Source organism: Aphelocoma coerulescens, chromosome 5 (assembly GCF_041296385.1).
Source record: "Aphelocoma coerulescens isolate FSJ_1873_10779 chromosome 5, UR_Acoe_1.0, whole genome shotgun sequence".
Classification (NCBI taxonomy): domain Eukaryota; kingdom Metazoa; phylum Chordata; class Aves; order Passeriformes; family Corvidae; genus Aphelocoma; species Aphelocoma coerulescens.
Window position 1 is genome coordinate 22,576,961 of NC_091019.1, and position 26,518 is coordinate 22,603,478.

At 42.6% G+C, this 26,518-nt stretch overlaps 1 protein-coding gene across 6 annotated transcripts in view; it reads left to right on the forward strand.

Annotated features, from left to right (window-relative positions):
- The first annotated feature begins 12,223 nt into the window (after window positions 1–12,223).
- Window positions 12,224–26,518, forward strand: part of PPP6R3 (protein phosphatase 6 regulatory subunit 3) — a 54,340-nt gene continuing 40,045 nt past the window's right edge. For 4 of the 6 annotated variants that reach the window (XM_069017091.1, XM_069017096.1, XM_069017094.1 and 1 more), the window contains exons 1-2: window positions 12,224–12,328; window positions 26,033–26,199. The gene's annotated coding sequence lies outside the window, so the exon portion shown is untranslated. The remainder of the gene's footprint in view (window positions 12,329–26,032; window positions 26,200–26,518) is intronic. The other 2 variants (XM_069017092.1, XM_069017093.1) reach the window with 1 other exon arrangement.

Below are 26,518 nucleotides of genomic sequence, written 5' to 3' on the forward strand. Positions count from 1 at the left end.
ATTATTTTTTTCCAATCACTGTGCATCTCCCCCTGCCCCCCAGAGTCTGAGACAGAGCAATTATATTCTTGATCAAAACATGCCACCTGCTGTTTGCCAGAAGGGAGACATGTATAGTCAATAAAGCCAGTGCATAAACTAACCAAACTGGAAATGTATTTGCATTGCAAAACCAGTCAAAAGTCCTGGGTACCACAGGTTAGAAGCTGCTCTTGGCCACAGTACAAAAATCACCTGGCAACACTGCACTCTTAGAATCATAGAATCGTTAAGGTTGGAAATGACCTACGAGTAACAGACTCTAACCATTAGCAGAGAACCACTGTGCTCACAGCTAAACCTTATCCCAAATTGCTGCATCCACATGCCTTCTGACCACTTCCGGGGATGGTGATTCCAGCACTTGCCTGGGCAGCTTGTTCCAATGCCTGACAACTCTTTCAGTGAAGAAATTTTTCCCAATATTCAGCCTAAACCTTCCCTGTTGCAACTTGAAGCAATTTCCTCTTGTCCTGTTACTTGGGAGAAGACATCAACTCCCACCTTGTGACAATCTCTCTAGATTGACATGATGCCCCTGAGCCTCCTTTTCTCCAGTCTGAACAACCCCATCCCCCTCAGCTGCTCCTCGTAAGACTTGTGTTCCAGATGCCTCTCCAGCTCTGTTGCCCTTCTCTGGACTCACTCCAGCACCTCAATGTTTTTCTTGGAGTGAGGGGCCCAGAACTGAACTCAGGATTCAAGGGGTGACCTCACCAGTGCCAAACACAGATCCTTTCTGTAGTCCTACCAGGGTGCCATTGGCCTTCTTGGCCACCTGGGCACTGCTGGCTCATGCTCAGCTGCTGTCAACCAGCATCCCCAGCTGCTTTTCTACCTGACAGCTTTTCAGCCACTTTTCCCCCAGCCTGTAGCATTACATGGGTTTATTGTGGCCCAAGGGCAGGACCTGACACTTCACTTTGAACCTCATACTATTGGCTTTGTCCCATCCATCCAGCCTGTCCAGATTCCTCTGCAGAGCCTTCCTACCTTCCAGGAGATCAGTGCTCCCACCCAATTTGGTGTCATCTGTGGACTGACTGAGGGTACATGATCCCCTCATCTGGCTCATTGATAAAGACATTAAACAGGACTGGCCCCAACACTGAGCCTTGGGGAATACCACCTCTGAACAGCCACTCTCTGGATTTAACTCCAGGCACCACCATGTCTGGGCCCAGCCATCCAGCAAATTTTCTACTGAGCAAAGAGTGCATACATCCAAGCCATGAGCACCCAGTTTCTCCAGGACAATGCTGTGGAAAACACTGTCAAAGGCTTTACTAAAGTCCAGGCAGACGACATCCATAGCCTTTCCCTCATCCACTAAGTGGGTCACCTGGTCATAGAAGAAGATCAGGTTGGTCAAGCAGCAGCTGCCTTTCCCAAACCCATCCTGGCTGGGCCTGATCCCCTGGTTGTCCAGTATGTGCCACATGCTGGCACTCAAGACAATCTGCTCTGTGACCTTCCCTGGCAGCAAGGTCAGGACAGGTCTGTAGTTCCCCAGATCCTCCTTCCAACCCTTCCTGTAGATGGGCATTATAATTGCTGACTTCAGTCAGCTGGGACCTCCCTGGCTCACCAGGACAGCCGACAAATGATTGGAAGTGGCTTGGAAAACTCTTCCACCAGCTCCTTCGGTGCCCTTGGGTGGATCCTATCAGGGCCTATAGACATGTGTATGTCTAGAGGTGTAGCAGGTCACTGACCATTTTCTCCTGGATTATGGGGTTTTGTTTTGCTCCCCATCTCTGTCTTCCAGCTCAGAGGGCTGGGTACCTGGACAGCAACTGGGCTTGTTATTAAAGACTGGGGCAAAGAAGGCATTAAGTAGCACAGTCTTTTTCACATCCTTTCTCACTATTGACCTGCAAATCTGCAAATGCTTCGGCCCAGCAAGGCCAGAACCTGGACAACCTTGCAGATTACCATCTACCATCCAGAGCCAAAGCATGCAACTGGCACTGCCTAAAAAAGCCACAGAGCAAGCAAACACCCCTGCTGCCTCAAGCTGAAAGTTCCTAAAACAGGGCAAGGAAAGGTCTAGCCAGGACAGCACAAACAGCTGTTGAAGCAGATTACAAGGCAACGCCCAATATCTGCTTCATAAGAACAGTGATAACAGAGGAGTCCTCTGGGAGGAAGCACTGCCTCTGTCAAAGGGAAAATTCTGAATGGAGAGATCATAACATGCTATAACTTTTGGTCAGCCCTGAAGTGGTTGGGTGGCTGTGAGAAGGAGGTGAGGTGTCCTGGGACTTTTCTGCTGGTACCTGGGCCTGGATGGCTTTTGGGATGCTATTGACATGACATTCTGTAGCACAGAGGCAGAACCCCAACCCTCTTTGATGCCGTGTGTGCAGTCCTGCTACAGCTGTGCGTCCTAGATTATCTGCCTGTTGCTGCAGAGAAGTCCCCACGGTCCTAAAGGAGTCTGCAGGACAGCCACAGGTCCCTGGAAGGGCTGGGAGACACCATGTGCTCTGCAGAAAGGGAAGGAGGAAAGAAGGGGTTAAATGACAGAGGGAGGGACTGCTACATTAGCAGATGTCCAGGGCTGAAAAGTAGGTCACCTATTTCTGCCTCGGGGGGCGATCTGAAAATCGACGCTACATCAATGCACAAACAAAGCCAAGTAATACAGCAAGGAATGAGCCTTAGAAGCCTGGCAGAAATCCTCCAAGTACACACACAGCTCTTCTAACACACCATACAGTGATTTTAATTAAGACTAATTAAAAAATATATTTTACCTGCATAAACGTATATACAATCACATAAGAGGAAGGGCTAATAAGAAATAAAAAATTGAATTAAAAACACCCAATAAAAGCAGAATTTCTCTTATTACCCATGTGCAAGGCTTGGACAGGTGTTCCAGGTTTGTCTCAGCAGCCTTATGCACATTATTTAGGCCTAGACTCTCAAGGATAAGTACTAACTCCTGTTGATGCCTTTATAAGTCCTTGGAAGATGGACACTTCCAAATACCTCTGAGGTTGTGATCCTCAGTGTTCCTGTGTCTGTCTTAACACGAAAAGTTTGCACAGCTTCACTGAAGCAGGTCAGGTGGTCTCTGCAAGGCATTCCCTACCTCAGATGGTGAAATTACATGAAGAGTTAATTGCAGTCACCTACGCTTTTCAGGAATCTAATCCCATGCTATGGGGGCAGGAAGGTCAGGACAGATAGGATAAGAAGGAGATGAGATACAGGAAATTAGGTGGATTTCTTCAGCCAGGTCAGGTTAGAGTCATTCAGTATTTATAGCCTCTAACTTATTCAGAAAAGAATAAAATTGAGGACAAATTCTGATAGACATAAAAGCAGCCCCAGCAAATATACTGATCACTGCTGACTCCACATTATCCCCAAAGGATGAAAGCTAGTGGACTCACTGTAATGCAAAAGATCTTCCAGGTAGGAAAAAACAATGGACTCATTACTTTGTATAATTTGTTCAGAAAACAGAATATTTCCTAACTTTCATAGGTTTTTAAAAGCTTTAATGAGAAACTTCTGAAATATTTTGAATGCTGCAGAAAACATATGGGTGTGGGGTTTATCTGTTTTGGGATATCACAGAAAAGTTACCAGGCACTCTTCAGAGCTCTCTGCTATGGGTTGCTCCAAGCACAGTTTAAAAACTCTTATTAATTGATGTCTTATTTCTTTCACACTAACAGTGAAATTACTCTTTGGAGAGAAGCTGTCAGTTGGAATCCTCAAACATAAGGAATTAAATCAGCTACCTAAAATCCAGACTTGGAGGGGGACTGAGGGCATGTTACATATTTGCTACAGTCAAGTCCTTAGTGAGATCAATTGAGTTTTGGGATATTTGGTCTCAAGCAGGGCCTGGGGAACTACCCTTGCATTGTGGCATCTGTCTTAACCCAACCTAAAGTTAGTTCAAGCTCTGTTCAGCCTGGATATGGCATCCTTAGTGTACCTGTGCCACTTTCCTAATTTAAAAAGGGTTAAATAGTATTGCCAAGTGGATCATGAGGTCTTTGCAAGGTATTTCCTATCTTAGAGATGGGAGCTGCCTGCAGAGTTAATTGCAGTCACTTACATTTTTTTAGAGCCTAATCCCTTTGACAGGCACTCCTCATCTTTGCATACATGTTCCATACCATGAGGGCAGCAGGTCAGGACAGATAGGAGGAGAATGGGACTGAGATAAAGAAAGCATCTTCATTTTCCTTGAAGTACTGAGAAGGTAATTTCTCCACCTTGTTTTTTCTTTGCTCATTCAGTCATTTTAGTTCTCAAATGATGGACCAACTGATCATAGTGGTCCCTTCTGGCATTGAGTCAGGGAAACATCTTCCTTTGCTCCTTCCTACCCGGTGGAACAATGGGTTAAAACCAAGAGTTTGGGTCTGTATTTCAAGGTTGCAGTACTTAAACTATGTACAAGTTTTCATCTTGACCAGTTTGGGGGAATGACACACCCTTTTCTGTGGTGGAGTTGAAGGGGAAGAAAGAGAAGAGAAAGGAAAAGCTTAAGGCAAAAATAACCTGCAACTGCTGCTTATGACATGCACCTGATTAAATGACTGTGTTCACAAGCTTGCCTGGGTAATCCAGCCTGTTTCTATCACCTCTTTTGGTCCCCTGCTACCATTTCACAGAAACTCAGTAGTTACTAGGCAGCTGTATCATGCCAGTTGGGAAATGACACAATATATGCACTTTGCACGCTTGAAAAGCACCTTAATTTTCCTAGGAGAAGTACATGAAGGTAAATTCTCTAACTTGTTTTTCCTGAGTGCTAGTTTAATCGGTTTAGCTATTAAAAGATAACATGGGTTTAGGACTATCATTAGACCAGAGTGGTCATGTGGTTATGCTGGTAATTAGCACTGCTGCTGAACAGTGTTACATTTTTTTAATAGGTAACTACATAACAAAACCAGTACCCAGTGCACATCTAATGAAGCAAAACTAAAATGAACACTCTCTCTCCCGGGATCTGCATTCAACCACTTGTGCAGCAGCTTTCTTCTCTCTTTTCTCCTCGGTCATACTAGTATCTGTATCAAAAGCATTTAATTGCTTGAAATGGGATTAAGACACTGCAGTCTAAAATTGCAATCCTGCAATCCTCCTGCTCAGCTGCTCTGTAAACTTTAAGGTATTAAAAAATCCCTGTGAGGGCTCTGAGAGGGCCAAACAGGTGACATCTGAATCATGGTGCAGAAGCTCTGTATTATTTGGCCTGAGTCCCCAGGGAGTTCAGTTCAGTCAGCATTCCAAATCCTAGGCCTACTTCCCGGGTACTGTACTCTTCACAACTCAAGAGTCCTTGGGTATGTTTTCCTCTGAAGCACAGCCAGAGGGGGGGAAAGAAATGGATATGGGTGTTCCTTTTATACAACAGTTTAATGAGACTGTGGTGTAGCTCCCATTCCCTTCTTTTGCCATGGAAATTTCAACCTGCACCTCTCATATGTACCTATAATCACCAGATTACTCCTGAGGTGGGAATGTGTTGCCAGGCTCCTGCCAGGCCAGTTAGGACCAGAGAAGGATGAGCAGTGCTGTACACCAGTCATCGAAGGCAACTTCTCTGTACCTGAACAGGGTGCTGCAAGTGTCTTTTGTTTAATGGATATTAAGTTCTGCACACCTTTATCCCTAGACTTGGGTTTTAGCCTCAGATGCTTGTTGGAAACTATACATTATTTCTTCTGCTTACAGTACACAACCTGTTTTATTGCTAGAGCATAATTTGCTTCTGATGTTAATAATCAATGTAACCAGGTCTTCCCCTGTTCCCCATGATTCCTAAGTGTTATGTTTGGATGGGAGATAAACTGTAAGCCTCCAACCCTTTTATCTGGACAAAGTAACCCAAAGGCTCAAGGGAAACCACCCTGCATATATATGGGGACAGTGGTAGCACCAGGACCTAATGTTTAGGATCATTAGGCTTCCATTTCTGCACCCATTTCCCCATGTAATAAAGTATATGGAGTTTCCAACAAATTATGTCAAATTGCCTTTTGACCATGCCCTCACCAGCATGTCACTGCTTCCTCTGCTCTTTTAGAAAACGGATGGGAAGAAATTGGTGCTTTGTCCATACTGCTGGCACACCTTGCCAGCCTTCAGCATCCTCTCAGAAAGAGAGAGGATCCATCCCAAGAGGGATGGGGGTTGGTTACTCAGGACAGCTTTTCTGTGCAGCCATCCAGCAGGCTCCCACAGCTGCATGCTGGGCCCACACTGTGCACTTCACTGGCAGGTCAGCAAAGCTAACAAGTTCTGTCTACTTTTTGCTCCAGGTGATATGACATGATTGCTAGTGCTGGGCAGGTGGGAGAAAAGGATAACCGGTATTGATATAAGCCCTCCCATGGAAATGGAAGGGGCATGGCCAAAGCACTCAAGTGAAAGCAAAATGGGTTGTTGCCAAAAATTCCCTCTGTGCCTGTGTTCTTTCCAGCAGGACCACAAGCATGGTATGGAGGTCCTATCCTACTCCCCAGCAGCTTTGCCTTAGAAATGCTAATAGGATCAATGCTTGAAATGAGATTAGAAAACTGAACTTGAACATTTTGTTTCAACTAAATGGATTAACTTGTGGGTCTGCTGCAGTCAAACATCCATGGTCACCCTCAGGAGCATAACCATGATGTTATTGTTCAGAAATGCTCCTTCTCTCTTAAAGCGACTTAGTTTTCGCAATTTTAGTAAGATGTTGAGCTAAACATTAAATCATTAAAATTCTTTAATAGGCTTTATTCTCTCCCGAACTATAAGAGGAACAATGGATTTTCTAAGAGCTATGTTTAAACCAGAGGTGTTTTTGTCTTGGCTGACCTTACTCTACAAATACTCATTCAGTGTTAACAGAGATGGGAACTCTGGTGCAAGGCACCCAATTGTCCCACTTTTTCTTTGTCTGTTTCCTACATGTAACTTGTCAGTGCTTTGAAGAGTGAACCTCAAACAGATTAAAAGAGGTTAGGCTATGACTTCATTTTATGCCTGAGTTGATTGAACAGCCAGATATCACCAGTGGGAAGGTTCAGCTCCAGACCTGTGTGCAGGTACTCCCATTGCCTTGCAGGCACTGGTGCTTCCCTGTGCCTGTGGGAAACCCAAGTCTGCAAGCTGGGTAAACTGGAAACGAATAACCCCTCAGCTGCCTTGGAGGGACAAAGGGAAGACAACATTTGGTAGGGACAGGACTGTGGTCGTCTTGGCAGAGCTGAAGCAGAAACACATTTCATGTGCTCATAGTCTGACATTATGGCTCTGTAAGAGCAGCAGCAGCTAATGGTGAAATGCTGCTGAAAGGCTACAGTCCTGCCTGCCCTTCTCTGCTGTCACATCCAGCAATTGCAGAGCCACGGGACAAGCTGGCTTGGCAGGCTGTGCCACTGCTTGGGAAGACAAGTTTGTTGTCCAAGGTGTGGCAGAGTTGCAGAGTCACAGCAAGCCCTAGGAAATGCTTCCCCTGGCACCTGCAGGGAGCCCACCAGAGCCCACCAGAGCCCACCAGCTTCTGAAGGGAGCATAGCGATGGCTGAGGGGTTAATGGTGCACACTGAGGAAACACACTCAACATTCTTTGGTGGGGTGACAGTGACTGAGCAGGCTGATTATTTGTAACTTTTTTATTTGCCTATCACTTTATGCTGAGGAAATGGCTTCCATGAGGGAGTAGAGGAATCCATCAGAAGTGCTCTCTCTCAAAGTGCCACAGGCAGCAGCCATCACCAAGTTAACACACTGACACTTGAAACACTAGCCAGAACTCATTTACTAAAATGCCATCAAGCTTCAGGTCCGTTGCCTAAAAGTTGGAGTTTCCCTGCCAGCAACAAAATACTACAGTCACCTGAAGCAGGGTAGGTTTTTGTTTCAGATTTGCCTGTAATCACAGGCACAGGAATGGTGTCAAGATCTTCAGATTTGCACGTAAGTTCCAAGGATAAAGGACAGGGATTTCACTCTTTTGCCTCTGGTTCAGTGTACTGTGTGATGTTGGGCAAGCCACATAACCTCCTCATTTCCCCCAGCTGTTCAGTAGCGTTTTGAGATCTTCCTTGTGGATGTGAAGTGTTTCTACCTTGAGGTAGTAGTGCCCTGGCATTAGCAACTTATACGGTAATGGTAGTTTCATCTGGACAGATGTAGTTTTAAAAAATAATTTCACAAAATCAAGATTTAGAAATATATTGACAGGAAATCTCTAAGATAAAAACAGGGCCTATGAAGTCCCAGACTTTTCTGGAATTGTCATGGTGGTGATAGAACCCTTGAAAACCAGCTATGTGCCAGTGCAAATATTATCCTGCCTCTTCTGAGCTAAGATGCATCCCTTGCTGCCAGGGCACATTTGCTCAAGATACAGGATGTGTCCACAGTGGCACAATTTAACACTTAGTTATTTGTGAGGACACTTAATATTTACGGGAACTATACCAGGTACCTAAATATTTTACTGTTGTAGCTGCTCTACACTCGAGCTATTAATCCCCTCTCCAGATACCACTTCTGGTGCTTGCTATATTATATGTATATATATATGTATTTTCTAATCTCATTATCCTTTTAACAGGATACCTGCTTGTCCTGGGGATGCCATTTAACATGGTACACTCATCTATCCATTCTTTAGATCCATTCTTTCCTGTTAACTCTCTGCTCACAATTTCCAGTGTCTTTCCTACAGACTGTCATTGACAACACAACCAGAACTGCCCCTACACAGTTTATATTGTAAAATCTCCATTTGTTGTAGGTAGTGCAGGTGCTCAATGCTGGAACTTGCAAGTGGCATGACATAAACAAAACCACCCCACAAAAAACCAGACACAGTGAAAGGAAAGAAAACAAAAAGAAGACAGCTAAATAAAAGTGGAACAAATACATTCTAAAGAGCTTTCTGGACTGTCCACCAGCTGAAATAATGAATAAAGAAACAATGTCCCATTTCATGTTGATTGTTTTGAGGATAAACTTTTTTTTTCTTTGGTACATTTCACTAAATAAATCTGCTTGCATGAAAAAGAGCAAAAAACGGGCTGTACACTCAGAGATCTATCTGTGTAACTCTGTGAAGTAGATCTCAGCAAATACATTTCATGCTGCTGAGTTTTTACTGTGTGTTTGTGACACAGTAAGATCACATGTATCCATAATTGCTGCAGCTCCACCAACTTGCTCAGGCAGAATAAGATAATCATGTGTTTGCACTGGCAGCCAACAAGCTCTTTTTAACAGAAGCAGCCCACCAGGCTCAGAGCTTGGGGAGGGCTTCTGTTCAGGGGTTTTGTGAAACAGGGATGTACCATCATGAACTGAAGAGGAACAAGCACAAAGATAGCTCTTAATAGGTTAATGTGCACTGCAACTCAATCTTTGGGAGAACCAGTAATGCCGACAGAGAGCACAGGAGCCAAAGCTTGGTCAACTGGTAGGAAAGACATAGGAACACAAAGAAAGCTGACACTGTGGCCCACTTTTTATGCAATAAGCATTATGAAACCAAGCACCTGAGCAGCTGGCAAAAATTCCCAGACAAAGCACAAAGGCCAGGCCATGTTAGCCTATTTGCAGCTATTGTAAATCTAATAGCTACCTTTTCCTTAGAAGCAAGTGTCTTAACCTATTTTTCTGTAGAGAAACCCCAAGCAGCCTGTATCCTATTTTGAAATTCTTCAACAGAACTCAAGAAATTCTTGAACATTGTGAAGGAGAAGATGTGGAGTCCCTCTGATCTGAAAAGGACCCACACAGAAAGGTAAGCAAACAGCTTTACTTATTATACTGTCCCTTTGTCCAAACCCCAAGATGTTCTACGTAGAGACAGGCTCCCATTAGCACCTTGTTTTTGTAGACCAAGATTTGAACCCATTTCTAGCTTGGATCATTGTTTCTCTCCTGAAAAAGATGCTGCTTTCTGCAGCAGCACCCTCAATATTTATGTCTCTTTGTAATATCACTACTTTGTCTTAGTGGGAGCAGACCTGCTGATTGATTCTCAGTAAGATGTAAGTACAGCTGTACTGAGCTTAACTTTGTCAGATGAGTATGTGAAAGACGTGAAGATACATTATTCACAGTGGAGTTGCTTTATCCTAGACTGCTGATTCATATTGAAGTTAAAGAAATGTATTGTTTTCCTCTCCCTTACATACATGAAATAAATACAGCGCCACCCTTCAGTTTTAATGTCCTCTACATGAAGGTTCCACAAGAACTACCCTAATGCTAAACTATCATTTCAGCTCTGTTGTTTCTTTGCCCATTATAAATAAATGAATTAATGAGTCCTTGCCTTAACCAGCCCATGCCCTCTTAACAGGAAACTGGTCAAAACCACATTGAAACCTGACAAAATCCCATTGAAGCTAGGCAAAAGCCCACCAAAACCAGACAAAACCTGTGGACACCAGGCAAGGCAGGTACCTGATGGTAACCTGCTGCCCACAGGCGATGTGCTGCTGACCACGGTGGCATGGTCTCCTGCAGGGACATGGATATCATCCTGACAGTGACATTCTGAAGCCAGCGAGGCTGCCCTGAGGGGCCAAGGGGCTGCAGCCGGAGGGGTCACCACCTTTTTGGGCAGAGGTGATTCAGGAGGCTTTGTGAGGGAAAGCCAAAAGCGTCCTGGCTGGCCAGAACTTGTTCATGCCTTTAAGACACAGGGTGCTCAGCATGCTCCGTGGGTGTCCTGTGCCAGCTGTGGGGCTGTTCAAGTGTGTCACTTGAGCTTTCCAGCAGAGGCCCTTGCCCGACGTGCTCAGCCAAGCGGGGCTGCAGTGCAGCAGCCGCAGCCCGCAGCTCTGCAGGTGTCAGCCAGGGAGCTTTGCCAAGGCTGAGGCACAGCACCCGCCCTGGATCTCACTGGTCATTCCGGAGCACTTCGGGCTGTATCGGGAATAGTGTGGCCACAGGACCAGAGCAGTGATTGCCCCCCTGTACTTGGCACTGGTCAGGCCACACCTTGAGTGCTGTGTCCAGTTCTGGGCCCCTCACTACAGGAAAGACATTGAGGTGCTGGAGTGTGTCCAGAGAAGGGCAACAGAGCTGGGGAAGGGTCTGGAGCACAAGTCTTGTGAGGAGCAGCTGAGGGAACTGGGGGTGTTTAACATGGAGAGAAGGAGGCTCAGGGGAGACCATATCACTCTCCACAACTGCCTGAAAGGAGGCTGTAACCAGGTGGGGGTTGGCCTCTTCTCCCAGCTAACAAGTGACAGGATAGGAGGACATGGCCTGAAGATGCATCAGGAGAGGTTTAGATTGGATATTAGGAAAAATGTCTTCACTGAAAAAAATGGTCATGAATTAGAACAGGCTTCCCAGGGAAGTGGTGGAATCAACATCCCTAAAAACGTTCAAAAGGCAGGTGGAACTTGGGGACATGGTTTAGTGGTAAGCAAGGTGATGTTGCTGTTTCACGGCTGGACTTGACGATCTTGAAGGTCATTTCCAACCTTAATGATCCTATGGTTTTATAAAACACACACTGCCGGATCTTAAGCGGCGCTGGGTACATGCACGGGCACCTGCACGGAGGCAGGCTCAGAAAAAGGCAAGACCCGCTAGTGGAGAAGGCGGGCACCGATCCCGCTACCTCGCGCACCCCAGGCGGGCACTCTGCCACCGGACCCACCTCACCCCCCGACGCCCCCCCCGGTGCCCCTCCGCGCGCCGCCGCCCTGTTGTCAGGCAGTTTGGCGCCCGCGCGCGCCCCGGGGGCGTGGCCCTGTGCACTGGCCAATGGCGAGGCGCGGCGGGTGAAGCTGCGGGACGGACGGCACCGCTGGCTCCCGCCCCCCCCTCCGCCGCGGCCTCTGAGAACCTCGGCTCCGGATTGGACGGAACGGGTTTATTTTTAAAAGGAATCTGCCTTCTCTATTGGTCGAAGGAGACGCCTGTCAGCGTGACGTTCCCTTGTTGCTAGGCCGGGAAGGTGGGAATCGAGGTGCACCCGCCCCATGCGCTGACTGGCCAACGGGAAGCCGAGAGCCCGCCCTCATGCGCGTTCCACCCTGTCGGAGGCGCGTAGCCGAGTGACTGACATTGGCCAGGCGGCCAGTGAGAGGCCGAGCTCCGCACAGCGCCCAATAGGAAGGCGCGAACCGGGGCGGAGGGCGGTGCCGGGGCGAAGTGATTGGCAGGTGGGCGGAGGCAGAGGAGGGCTCGCCGGAGCTGCCATGTCCGCCATCTTGGAGCGTCGGTGATGGTGGCGAGCGGAGGCTTTCCCGCCTGAGTGGAGGCACCTGGAGCCTGTGGCGGGGGACGCGCTGCCGAGGTACGGCCGGGGCGGCGCCGCGATCTCCTCTCCGCCGCTTCCAGCGGAGCAGCGCCCCGGTGGCGGCTTCTCCGTGGCGGCGCGGGCCTGGCGCCCGCTCACCGCCGTGCGGGGGCTCCGGGCGCTGCTCGGGCGGCACCGGGCCGGGGCCTGCCGGGACCGCCGGGGCCGGCCGTGCGCGGCCTCTCGCACCCGCAGCGCGGGGCACGGAGCGGCCGAGGCGCGGCTGCGGGGCGCGGGGGCCTGGGCGCGGCGGGGAGGCCGGGCCGGGCCGCTCCGCGGAGCCCTCCCTGCCCGCCGCCCCTTCTGCCCCTGGGTCCCGCGCGGGGTTCTCCGATGGGACGGTTGGGTTGGTTTGGATTTTTTAACACGGCAACTTCTTTGAATTACGGCGTTTTAGGAGCGTAGCACTGTTTGGGTAAGCTTTAACTGCTGTTAAATATGTTTGGCAAAATCTCACTTAGAACCTGCCAGTTTTTCTGGTTTTGTTTTGTACTGGTTGCTAAGAACTTTCCAAAGTGTAAGAGGAAATTAGTGTTTTAGTCTATTTAGTGTCATATGAGACTATCTTGTATGACATAAGTGCAATTGAGGCTAAAGATCATTTCTGTCAGCATAAATGTTACTTAAGTCAGAACAGTGGGATACTTTGAATGGGTGTGTTGCTATTTTAAAAAAGTGTTCTGAGTGGAAGAGTGGAGAGAACTTAGGAGTAGGTGGATAACTTTTGGAAGGGATTCTTTGAGATGTTGACAACTTAAAAATGAAAGATTGTGTTACTGCTGGTGGTATTACTTAGGTTTAAAATGTCCTTCAGTGGAGTGAGTCTAAAGGTACTCTAATAGTGCAGTGTGTCTTTGGATTGCACAAATACCTGTGTGGGTTTTTTTTCTGGAATGCTGAAAGATGGGAATTACCTATTTTTCAGTGTTCCAGAAAGATTGCTGCAGTTATTTGAACTGCATGATCTATTTCCAGTGCAACAGACATTCTAGTAAGACTCTGGTTACTTAACTCTGTTTTATTTATGTTTCAGTAGCAAGGCATGGACTAAGTGAAGCTTGCAAGCGTTTTTTTATTATACAAATAGAAAAAAGAACACTGCAGAATTATCTTTCAATATGTAAATTGTTAATGAGACGTCATGCAAAAGTGATATCCAGTCTGCATGTTTTTCTTGACAATTTGTATTTTTAAGTGCTGTTTAGGTTCATTTAAATTAAATATTTTGTCCATTATGACTTTATTTGAACACTTACTTGCTTTCTGTGTGAAAAGCAGAATTCATAGGTATTGAATCCTGCACCGTATTGAGTTACTAAAGGAATTTATTTTCTGAAACTACTTGGAAATACTGTTTTGGCCAGAAGAACTGTTGATGAGGTCTGTTTACAGTGAACAAGGAAAACACTGAGTTAAGTGAAAGTTGTAGTTTAGAAATTCCGGAAAAGCAACCTGCTTAACAGGAATGCCTTTAAGTAGGGTAGTGCATTACACTTCTTTACAAGCAACTTAGATTTGTATGCAAATTGCTGTAAGCATCACAGCTTTGGATTTTTTAAAAATACAAATCAATTAGCCGTTATTCCCTTATGGAATTAAAGATATGGGGTAGTTTATGTGTCTCTTCACAATACTGCCTGCAGACTGCTCACATCTGCTGAGTTGGTCAAAAGTGACTTTTTCCATCAGAGTGCTTCTGTCTTGCACTTATGGGAGGTGATGCTATAGCCTGTGTACCACTCAGAGAATCAGATCGTGTTCTAGGAATGAAATTGAAGTGAATTAATGGAATGGAACCTGAATTTAGCAGTATTAGAGCAGAAATTTGTGTATGTAGCTTTAGTATTGGCAGATGTTTAGAGAGTGAACTCTGTTGTTATGGCTCAACATCTTTGCTTATTTACTCAGCTTTAGCTTGGCATGCATGTACTGTGAAATGCTAAAGAGCTGGCTCAAAACCAACCAGTATGGGATTGGGACAGTCAGAAGGGAGAAATGTGTTGAAGAATTGTCTGGTCCACTCTCTGTCCATTAGTGTCCTGTTTTGTCCAAGTACTTAAAAAGCTTTGAAGCATGTACTTGGCTCCACAGTTAAAGATTGCTCTTTGTAACTATATTGCAATAAGCCGTTTTTTAGCTTCAGTGTTTCAGCGTACTACACGACGTCTTTGTAGGTGGGAGACTTTTGTATTCACTTTTCTCGGGTAACTGAGTTCATTTATGGCCTTTGGAAGCTCTGATGGAAGCCATGGATTTTGTGCTTGGGCAGAAGAGGTGATATGAGCAGAGTGATCTGTTTCTGTGGTAAGGTACGATGGCTTAAGCACATTGTCTGCCCTCTAGATTAGTCTTTTGTAGTAGTACCTTCACCTGTGATCCTCAAGCTTGCTGTGTATTCTACTATCTCATATGCCAGGTTTAGGAATACTGTGTTATCTCAATATCTCAAGTCCAGATTCTAGAAGACCGGATGTCTCATAGGGTTATCGTAAGAGCAGGATGTAGAGCTGTTATTTTGGCAAAACTTTTCACAATAATAAAACAAGTACAGGTAAATGAGAAATAATATCTTGCTTGTGTCTTCTTATTTTGGTACGTTGGAGGAAGAGAGCAAAGAACTTGAGAAACTAGTGATCCTGATATTTTCAGGGTGGGAAGCAGGCCTTAAAAGATCAAGGACAAGATACACAGAGAATGTGAACATCATGTTGAAAGCTCTGCATAGCATGTTTAATTGTTTCTGTAGTGTGTCAGGGTGCCAGCATCTGTTTTAGAAACTATATGCTACTAAGCAACTGAAGTAAAATATTTTTCTACTCTTGGATATTATATGTAGCTTTATAGCTAGTTTGGGACACTTCTCAGGAAATGGAATAGACTGAAAAGATTGGGAAGACGTGGTTTAAGTTTGCCTGTTTATGGAATAACTCTTCACACAATATTGGCAAAAAAATTGTTGGTCTGAAATACGAGACTTTTTGTGACCCTTGATTATTTAATAGCTTCCATAACATGTCAAGAAGCACGTTTGAAATGGTATATGTGATTTGGAATAGGTGAAAAAGTTCCCACCTAACCCTTTGACTTTTCTTTCTTCTTGCCGTTAGTTCATATAGTCATCTCTTAATCCTGTTAAATGGATGTATCTTTTCCTCTTAAACTTGAAATGCTCAATAACAAATCTGTGGGATATGTTGCATGCCAGCTGTGGAAAAGAATACCAAAAGCACTTCAGCATACAACCTTATAGACCAGTGAAGCTGTAACACACTCCACTGGCAGGGAGATTTATGTTGTTAGACATGCTGGCAGAATGGCTAGGAGTGCCTAGGAAACGCATAGTGGGGATTTGATTAATGAAGGGAAGGGGAGTAAAAGAGGAGAGAAAAAAATGTATATGTGCACAAGCAGAAACTGCCGAGTGGTGAGATTTGGGGATTGATTAGTTTCCTTGGAACATTCTTAAAACTTTATCCTATTTCATTTTGAATGAGATGATTCCAAACATTTACGCAGTTTAAGTTGTGCATCTGTAAGGAGGTGGAGTACATGGCCTAGTGGTCTCTGGCCTGTGTCCATTGGGCCTTCTTGAAAATGAGCACTGGAACACCATAGGCTGCCTCTTGTCACCTGTGCCAGAAGATGCTTTTAAACGTGAAGAAATCTCTTAATGCCTTTTTATGATGCGCAGGCCCGTCCTGGGTGAGGCTTGAGAAATGGCCATGGCATTTCCAGTTTGGTAACAAAGCATAATTGGGATGGAGGATGAAAATGTCAAATACTTTAGTAAAACGTAGTTTCTGAGTTTATTTAATACATTCTAGAAGAGCTGTTTCAGTACTAAAAGCATTCTGATGGTTAATTACAAAAGTGAATCCCAGGCCTCCCAGCCCTGTTAGGCAGTGGGTGAGTTCCCTTCTTAAGTGACTATTGGCAGGATTTCTAACCAGACACCAGTATATAAAATAAGATTTTGTTGTACAAATTTAACTTTTGCTGTGGGTTTTTGAAGTGAATCCCATTATTTCCCAACCTGCTCTGTAAATGATGCTCCTTTAGAAGAGCAAAGCCTAAGACCCTAATCCTCAGTTGTGTGTTCCGCATTTCTCTCTTGTGGGAGTAACCTAATTGATAGATTAAAAGCTTCAGGTAGTGCTTTATGCAGTGGCTGTAGGCAATGCTAGTGCAGGTATGACTGCATTTTCCATTGTACTGTAACTGGTTTGAGCTTTTGTGTTAGAGCAGAAAACAACGGGTATTTCTCAAGGCTTGCCTCACTACAAGTTGATATTATTTCAGTACCGTTTGCATTGTGAAAGGAATATAAGCTGCTGCCTCCACAGGGTGGATTTTTGCATCTTTGTAGCAGACTGCTTATACAATTAGTGATTCTCACAGAAATGGTGAAAATACAATGCTGTTTGCTTTTTTGTGTAAGCATAGTGGAAACCAAGTCTTGTGTTTCCAATATACTTAGTGGGGGGGGGGGGAAGGTGGTTTTTTTGGTTGGTTGGTTTTTTCAATTACTGCAAGTTTTTTTAAAAAAATCATAGGTTAGGTATTGATGAAAAAACTCTTTTGTTCTGTGATTTGCAGAAGTGGGGCTCTCCATATTCTGTTGCTGCTTACCATGTACCTACTACTTTGACCAGTCCCCAATCTTAAGAGTTCAGTTGCAAAGTTTAGGTCTGGTTTGAACTACAGAATTTGAATTCATGTTATTTCTTCTGCTGCTGTCTTGATGGTCTTGCTGGAGGTCCATGTAACTGAAAGCTAAGTCTTCTAGAAAATAAAAAGTAGTAGGTTACATTTGACAACTTCAGCTGTTGTCACCAAACTTCTTGGAAAAGGATGGAAAGTTTAGAGACAGCTAAAAGCTGTGGTAGTGGCACGAACAGACCCGCTTTTAGATAGGGGGGTTCCTACTGATGTAAGCAGCTCCTTTCTCTAGGAACCCAACATCCATTTCATTGTTGGTCAGCCCAGATGGAAGTGCACCTAGAAGTTGCAACAGCGCAGGGGTTTTGTTCCCATCGGCCATGTTTGTCTTCCTCTGTTCTTTCTGGCTGTTACAAAGGAGATTGTCACTGCTCATGGCAGCTCTGTGGGGTAAGGGCATGTACGTGTGTTTTTCTGTCTCTGAGGGGCAGCTGTAGGAGGTACAGCGAGCTGGCTATGAAATATCAGTTCTTCCTCTTGGCTGTGACTAGCAAGCATTCATCAGAGGATCCTTCTCTGTGTGTACTTGATGCTGATGCTGGGCTCTTTGTTACAGCTTTAATCCACGTCTAAATAGCAAAGAATTGTTCCCTGAACATTGTATTTAGTGAAATTTGTTTGATAAAGGAGGTGGTAAAGGTAACATTAATGAGAGGTCTGCATTTCTTAATGATCTGCATAAAAAACTGTGTCTTTTCAGGCTGCTTGCCTGTACTGTAAGGGCTAAGGCTCTCTTCTAGAGTCACAATACAAAAGTTTACAAATTTTTCTGACACAAGTAATATGTGATTGAAGACTGAACTTGCGACTTTATTCTTCTCAACCCATTAATGCTTGATTGCTTTAATTACTCAGTAATTGTGCCAGGTGCAGTTGTCTTAATATGACTTCAGTCATAGATTAGCACTTTTTTTTCCTGTAACTGCCTGTTACAATATGTCTTCCTGCTGTACTTAAGTATTACTTGAGAACAAAAACCAAAGAACTTTAACATAGCTGAACTGAGAAGTATTACTTGAGAACAAAAACCAAAGAACTTTAACACAGCTGAACTGAGTACCAGCTACACTTGGCTTGGATGCTGTGCTTCAAAAATGCAAATTTATAATTTGCAAAAATGCAAGCTATAAATATAAATTAATCCCTAATGCCTTGGTTATTCACTAGGGAATTTAGTTGCCCAGCTTGGAATTGGAGAGATAGGATATTGAAGGCAGACAAGAATAATTCTGAATCTTTTATGTATGAGAGTGTCTGTGAAGAAAGATTCAAAGTCTGGAAAACCCATGGGGTTTATGTATGTATGCATTTATTTATTTATTTATTTCACATTGGAAACACCTGCAGGTGTTTTTCACTATGGGAAACTGGATGCCTTTTAGGGCATAACAGAAAGCAGTGATGTTAATACTTGTACAAGATTGTTTTCTTTGAAATGCACTGGTCCAGTCTTCCTCTCCTCTGTACTTCAGAATTCAGCAGTTTAACTTGCAATTCTGGCCATAAGGCTGGAGATCAGAATGCACTGGGGTTTTTTTTTTCCTCCCATGTTGAGGTTGTAGCCCCATGCAGCCAGGAATGAAATTATTTATTGAGACAATAAAAATTTGTAATATGGTACTGATCTCATCATCATAAGAAAGTATTATAGGTTATCCAAATGTTTATAATTTTTTAAAAAAATTATTGTAGGTAGTGAACATTGAGTGAAACCACCTAAGAAGTCTTGTTTTAGACTTTAAGGCATTTCAAACTAAGTTAATTTCTGTGCCACTTGGTATAGTAGTAACTTGACTTTTTGGAATGGTAATAAGACTGTCTTGACAAAGGTCTGTGTGAACCCTAAATGTTACTGAAAAGGATGGAAGACTTAAGTTCAGGTCTTAAGTGAATTGATTTCTAAGTCTTCAGCTCAGCGGGGTATTTCTCTTTAGGGCTTTATCATGTAATGCTGTAATAAATACCATATTAAATTCTGAGCTTGCATTTTAAGTAGCTTGGTTTCTTTGAAACTTTATGCTTGAAATCCCTTGAGTAGGCGTAGATACAGAAGTATCACTGTAGTTTTCTGTAACTATAACCTATCAGTGGTGTTTTCAGTCTTGCATTTGGATTAGTTTTAACAGTGTGTGTTTAGTAATTCCTAGTTAGTAAAGTAACACTTGGTGAGAGTTGAGGCTCTTCTTGCAGCGAGAGAAAACTGTTGGCAGATACATTGGTATTAAGAGAAAGAACTTGTAGGAAGGAATGGATGCGGAAAGTATTGTGGTGAGTTACTGTGTGGTAGCCTTCTCTTGAAAGGGCACAAAGAAAAGGAAAAAGAAAACAGCCAGTTGAAGGAAGGATCATTTCAAAAGGACACTGTGCCCCTTAACTATGGCACATTGCTTGAACAGCTTTTTTAAACTCTGTTTGCAAGTACATACTAGTGTACTTATGGTATTGCACAGCTGATGATCACGCAGTGTAAAAATTTAGACTAATCACCCTCTGGAAACAGTATTAAGTACTGCTGCTAAATCTTTGAGACCGACTTGCCCCCATAGTTGCCACTTGCAACTGCGGCAGAATTCTGAAAGGCACTCCAACAAATGTGGTCTTCTGATGCTCCAGAGAGAAGCATTGAAGTAGAATTTTAAAAATATTGTTTTGAAGATAACAGAGAAAATAGTTGGTTTGACTTTTTTTTTTAATGGAACCTCAGCTTTTTTTTCCTTAAACTAGGGTGAGTGGTGCACTTGGAAGAAGGTGGCTTTTCTGTTAGGCGGTCTTGATTTTTGTAGTATTGTCCAGCAAAATAGAAGAGTTCCATGATCAAAGCATTACTTCTGTTCAGTTGAGACACCAGAGTCACCTGTGCCTGAAAATATGTCGTGTAATTCCTCTCTGTGTATGGTTTGTAAAAGCACAGCATGGCAAAACTCACATTACTGGAGTCTCCAGAATGTAAATTGCCTAGGGGACTGGGGAATGGGAAAGAAAGATAGCATTAGCTTAATAGCCACTTCAGACTTCACTGGGAGGGCTTTTTGCACTTAAATTTTGTGATTTTGCTGGTTTTCTAATTTCTTTTCTAGAACATATTTTTGCATGTACCTAAATAAAAATGGTAGTAATTCATTAAACTTACATAGGTGAGAATTGGTGAAATCTTCCCATTCAAAGCAGTATTTTCTTAGTTTTCTAGGATGAGTTTCCCAGAAAAGTAAATCTGGTCATGCTTCTTTAATGCTCGTTGTTTAACTAACATTGGACTGTTGTCTTCATAGCATTCTATATTACAGGAGGAGGCTATTGAGTCACTATTCAGCTGTCTTAGTCTTTGAGTGATAAGTTAATCTGACTGTTTGGCATCAAGTACTTAATTGACATTTCATATATGTTAAAATATTTTTCTTTTCTAAGTACTTGCCTTCATCCTCAGGGTATCTGCAGAGGTAGGGAATTTGTTGTATAGACTATTTTCCCTGAATATATAGAGTATGTTTTGTGAAGGAAAGGAGCGTGTTCTTGGCTGGTTAAAGGCTCAAATAAAGCTGTAAGATGGGCACTAGGCTGGGGAAGCTGCCAAGTGGCACTAAAGCATTTTGCTAAATGCAGATACCAAAATCTAGAGAAGTGAATATGCTAAAGTAGCATCACTCCCCTTGTATCTAGGTGCTGCTTCTGTGTTTTATTTCTCTTGCTTGGCACTAGAAGAACTTTTCTACTTTTGTCCTAGGGATTGTATTGTTAAACTTGAAAATACTGGGATTCTAGAAAAAAAATATAGATGGGATTTAAGCTCTTTGGTAAATCAAGTCAATCTAGTAGTATTTCCCCAAGAGCAAATCAAAATAAAAGATGTTTTAACTGGCTTAAATTAAAGATTAGAAGAAGAAATGTCTTCTACTTTTCTTTTCATGATATTGGCTCTGAACACTTTGAAGAGTGTTAGGGATTCTAACTTTCATTTTGAAAAGCAAAACATGTTTATGATACTGTCATTAGGGGAATATTTAGCTTCTGTATGCGTGTAGGGTGGGTTGAATAGTTCTGTCAGCTTTTTCAGGATATGATAGCATTTCTTGATATCCTAATTAAAAGAACTTGAGAACTTGCAGCTGTCAAAACTTATTTTAATTGTTTTGTAAAGCTTAGTATGAGGAAAACTAGGAAGATACTCTTGCCCACAGCCTTTAACTAGTGTAGTTCATGTAACTTGCAGTGAAAATTCGTGTTACCTGAACAACAGATCCCAGAAACCTTTAATGAAAGTGAAGAGTTAGCAAGAAGTTACAAACTGCTTTGGCTTTAATTTTGATGTTGCTACCTTAATGCAAGAATCTGCTCCAGTTCTGGCAGCAGCTGTAGCTGAGTGGGACTTCGGGAGGCAAAACATTGATGTGCTCCTAGAAGCTGTTGACTTTCATTCTGAACTGTAAATGGTCTTTAAGTATTTTTTTAACAAGACTGGGATTTTGCATGAAAAAAAGAAAGCAAATAACAGACATGAATGCACTGTCTATACAGAAGGAGCACTGGTGTCCTGGTTAGAAGTTGCTGTAGTAGCTTTCTTTTACCTCCATGTATTTTTCATGTACCTCAAAATTTGATTTGTGTCCAACTTTCAAGGTCTAATCCACAAGGGGAATAGGAGGATGAACTTGAGAAAAAAAATCCAAGTCCATGCTCTCTTTGAACTAGTACAGTGAACAGAACACATGCTTATAAAAGAAACCTCTGGTGAAATTCATGCCTTTCAACTTGAAGCTGTGTCTTTAAGTTGCAGTAGTTGTTTCTAAAATGTTCAGACAGAAAAGGTTAAGTTTACTGCTAAAGCAGTGAGTCAGTATTACTGGGGTTTTTTGCATTTCCAGGTTAGTAGTACAGGAATTCAGGACTCATTTACACTTGCAAATTATCAGCTGGTTGAGGCAACAGTAGAACTGATGTTGAATTGTCCGAATTCAGCATTACCTATTTATCTGATTCAGGAGAACTTCTACTCTGCAATCCTGAGCAGGCTTGAGGTGATGTAATTTAGGGCAAAGGCGAAAGAGTCAAATCCTGATTGCTCTGTCCCTAATGGGGTGTTCCTTCTTCCTTGGCTGCACTGGCCCTGGTGATTGACAGACTCTTTGAGCTGTTTCAGCCCATAGACATGGCAGAAAACCCTCTTTCCCCTTCTTCATCCTGCATTTGCCACTTTTGGAGTAGTTTTTTTCATTTGCAAATGTCTTGGCAGAAGTCTCATCAGTGTTGGGGAGCCAACAGAGGGAGACTGCACAGCAAGGGGTAGTACTGAGCTGCTTTACATAAGCTGATTTAGCATCCGAAAGCACTCCTGTGAGAGAGCATGAGGAATTTCAATCCTTATCCTCATTCTGAGTGTGGATGGTGACATTTCAGCATACAAATGTATCCTCTAAGCAAGGTGTTGGGAACTGACAGCCAAAGCATTCAAAGTTTAAGTAAGTCCTGACTTGAGATGCTTCTTAGTGTTTAAAAATTGCCTTGGTTATCGTGAAGATTTTTCTGTAAACTTAATTAGTTAACAAGTGAGAATTCTAGACTAGTTCAGATGCAGCAATGTCTTGGCCCTTCTGCTCTCACCACTACCAAATAGATGGTTGTGGACAACAGTTCCAGGTCAAGTTTGTTTGTGAACCGTCTGTCCAAGGGGTTACTTAAAAGTTTTGGAAAGAGATGTTCCTGATTGTGTAGTAAGCTGTAAGACACGAGTGTTCTAAGGAGTGCACATTACTTTGATTTTTCTCACCTGACATTTGAAGAGTTGTGGTAAGGAACAATGCTGAATCTTAAATTACAGTTTCATAGTGCTCTGCCTAAATATCACATTAAACAGCTTTATATTGGTAGACTGTAATTTCACTGGGGGGTCTTTCTGGGCCAGTAAGCCAGTGCAAGAAGGGAAAAAAATCTACTATTTTGTGCTTCAGCTGTTGCATGTGTGTTGCATAAGAATTCTTGGACTTGTTCTGGCCCGGAGAGGTGATAGAACTAAACCATACCATGCCCTGTGCTTCCCTTGATTAATTGTAGTCCTTATTGTTCCAGAGGAGATGCTGGTGTTCTGCTAGTGGTTTTGTCAAGCTTATGTAACAACTTTATTTCAGATATAGTAAGTTACATAAGTTAATGCATGCAGTGAATTACTGTAAGAGCAGCACTATTCAGCAGCTTGCAGTTCTTGCACTTTTTTACCAGGATGCGCAAATGTTGCATTGGTTTCTATTAGTAGAGACACTTGTGTAGTTTGTGTTTGGGCCAATAGAGATACATGAGAATGGTTTTAGAAACCGGCATGGCCCAGTTCATGCAGCATTAATAAAATAAGTTTAGTCCTCTTTGTGGCAACTGGTCACATAGTGGTTAATTTCTCTGATGTAAAAACGTGTAAACAAAGTTTGTTAGGTAATACTTAGAGTTTACTTCTGTCACCTCTCTGGGCCAGAACAAGTCCAAGAATTTTTCCTGTGAAGATGGATCCTACCCTGGGTGATTGTGCCTTGCTTTATTTTCTGGGTATATCAGATAAACATGAACATGGATGTGGTCCTAGTTGTGATGATAAGTCTTCATAGTTCTGTGTTTGAATGTAATATGTACATACACATGACAATACTTCATCCTGCTTTTGCATGTTACCTTCAGGTCTAAAGTTTTGACCTTCCATAATTTGATACTTCTTCATGACAGGACTGTATTAACCTGGCTGAACTCTTGCTGAATGTAAGCCATCCCTGGATGTAGGAAAGTCAGATTTAAATAGACTTGAACCTTATCCAGTCAGGTGATTCCTTTTTAAAATATTATTTTATGGAAAGAACTCCTGTGGGTTTGGGAGGGGGGGAGGAGGGTTGGGGACTTTTCCCTTTTTTCATGATGCAATACCTAATCTGTGCTGCAGAGAGGAACAGTCTGAGCCAATAAATCATCTGTACCACTAAGTGGAAGTCATTGTTTAGACCAGTTTCTCTATTTTTGCAGATTCTGAGGTGGACTGATAAAAGTCCTGATTGACCAGAGCAGGGTTCTGGTGGCACACCCTTCATAGGGTATGCTATAATACATGCACTCTAAGTATCTTGCTAATTTTGATTACACTGGTGTCTCTAATTTACTATGTAATCCTACTGTATTGAATTCAGAAGCCAACTGTTCTGGTGCTAGACAATGGTATTTAGACGGAAGTTTTCAAACAGAAAGCAGGGTAGAGAAATAACAAAGATATCCTTGTAAGGGGGGTAATAGTGGTTTTCATTTAGATAGTTCTACTAGCAATTGAAATCTGTGGATCTTAAGAATGTGTAAACTCTTCTGAAAGTGCATTAAGCTAAGCAGGCTTCTTCTTTATTTCCATGTGACATAATTGAGGAAGTGATGTTCTCTCCTGTTTCGGACCTCTGCTCAGGAATATAGGTACACTTTTAAAATGCAGAAACAATAACCTAGAAAACTTCAGTAAAGTGAACTGAGTCCAGGAAACTTGTTTACTTTTTCTGCTCTAGTTCATCACTTGACTCACAGGGGATTGGCAAGTCTGTCAGCCATGTAGACCTGAAGGTCTGCAGGTGAAAAAATGCATTTAAAAGACCTTTAAGAGAATTATGGTCGGTGTTATTACACTGAGCTTCAGTTCATGTGTATGTTGGTTACTAAAATAACCTGAGATATTATCTTTAAGGTCCTTTCCAACCCAAGCTATTCTTTGAATCTATGATCTTTAGGTTGACAGAGACCATCTGTTAAATCACCTGCAAAGATCAAAAACCAGCTTTGAAGACACAGCTCCTTACCTTTAACATGGAAGGTGTAAAATTAAATCACTAATCTCTTTGGCTGAATATTTGAAATCCTTTTGTGGTGAATAGTTTGGGTTTTTTAGCTGAAGATGTATTTGTGACAAACTGATAGCAGAGCTTCTCAGCCAAACACTGGGTAGTCACTGACCTGAGTTAATAAACGTGCTACTAATTTTGTTCCCCTTCTTAGTTGCTAGTACTTTATTTTCCATAAACAATATTACCCATGTTTCCAAAAGAAACCAAAGTATTGTCTGTCTTGAAACCTATGTTAAAAAGCAAAATCAAAAAGCTCCTCGAAGTGGTGGAAAGTGAAGGTGAATTTTTGTTTTAGAAATTCTTCCTGCAACTACTACAAACAGCTAATTGGAAAGAAAAATCAGTTGGTAGGATGCTTTTTCTTGCCTGTTTGGTGTGGACTAAAGCACAGACAGGTGAGTCTGAAGAGAGTTAAGGATACCTAATCGAGCTCTTTAATTCCTCCAGTGTAAAGCAAAGTAACATTAAACTATCAAAAGTAGAGATTTTCATAATGGTGACTGAATGCTGTCTTAATTCAGCTTGTTGCATTGGAAGCCTTGATGTGGTCCGTATTGGTTTTTTCCAAGTTGGCCTGTTTTCAGATTGAAACTGGCTGAATTCTTTATAGACCTGTGCTGACATAACAGGCATTCTTAATGCTTCTTAGTTCATTTCTGTGCAAGTTTGTGGATAAATGATGTATTAATATAAGGAAATAGTTATGAAGATAGGAGAAAACCTACTGCAGAAAGCTCTAGTAATGGGTATTTTGGATCTTCCAGATCTGAAGTTGTTACTTTGTGGGAAATTGCTAATAGTTTTTTTTTAAATTCTGGATTTGTGTTAGATTTCAGTGAAGTGCAGACTATAAAGGCAGTTTCATTTTAGTTTCTTCCTTTGACTCCCAAAAATGGAGGGAAATGTTAAAATTCATTTAAAGGTAAACAAGTATTTCAGATGACATGCTGCTTTTGATTTTATTTTCAGTGTATGCTCTGGTGAACTGACACTTTTCTTCCTAGCAAGTTGTTCCTTCTTCTGTTCATGTGTTTTACTTGTTGCAAAACAGTCCTTAGTGTTCATGCAGTTGTCGAGCAATTGAATAGAACCTATTAACAATATTAAATTTTACAATTTTTTTTTGTCGTTGTAGGAAGAAATCTCCTTCATCTAATTCAATGCTAATTCAGTCCTGCTAATCTGCTAGTACTGTAGATTGAAAGATTTTTTTGCTGTTGCCAGGATACCCTGTAATGGGCAAGGAGCCTGAGAGAATACAAAACTGATTTTTTAACTATTAAAAACTTTTGTGTTTAACAGGTAAGAAACTATTAAACTTCACCTACAGCAGTAGATTTAGCTTCTGCGTCTATAAAGCCTTATCCTAAAGCATTCAGAAGCCACTTAAATTTTAAGCTTTTCATGTCCCTGATGTCTGCTAAAGTCACCTGATTTCTTTAGGTTCACATTTATTGCTTTCTAAGCTGCAGTTCCTTCTTCAGTTCAGGCTTTGTGGCCATGCCTTCCCTTTTCTTGCATCTTTTTTCTGATTACTTTCTAGCTGGCTGATTCTAACTTTGGCTTTTAACTTACCATGCTCCTGCACTATCTTCTTTCTTCACCCTGCTTTGGTTTACTA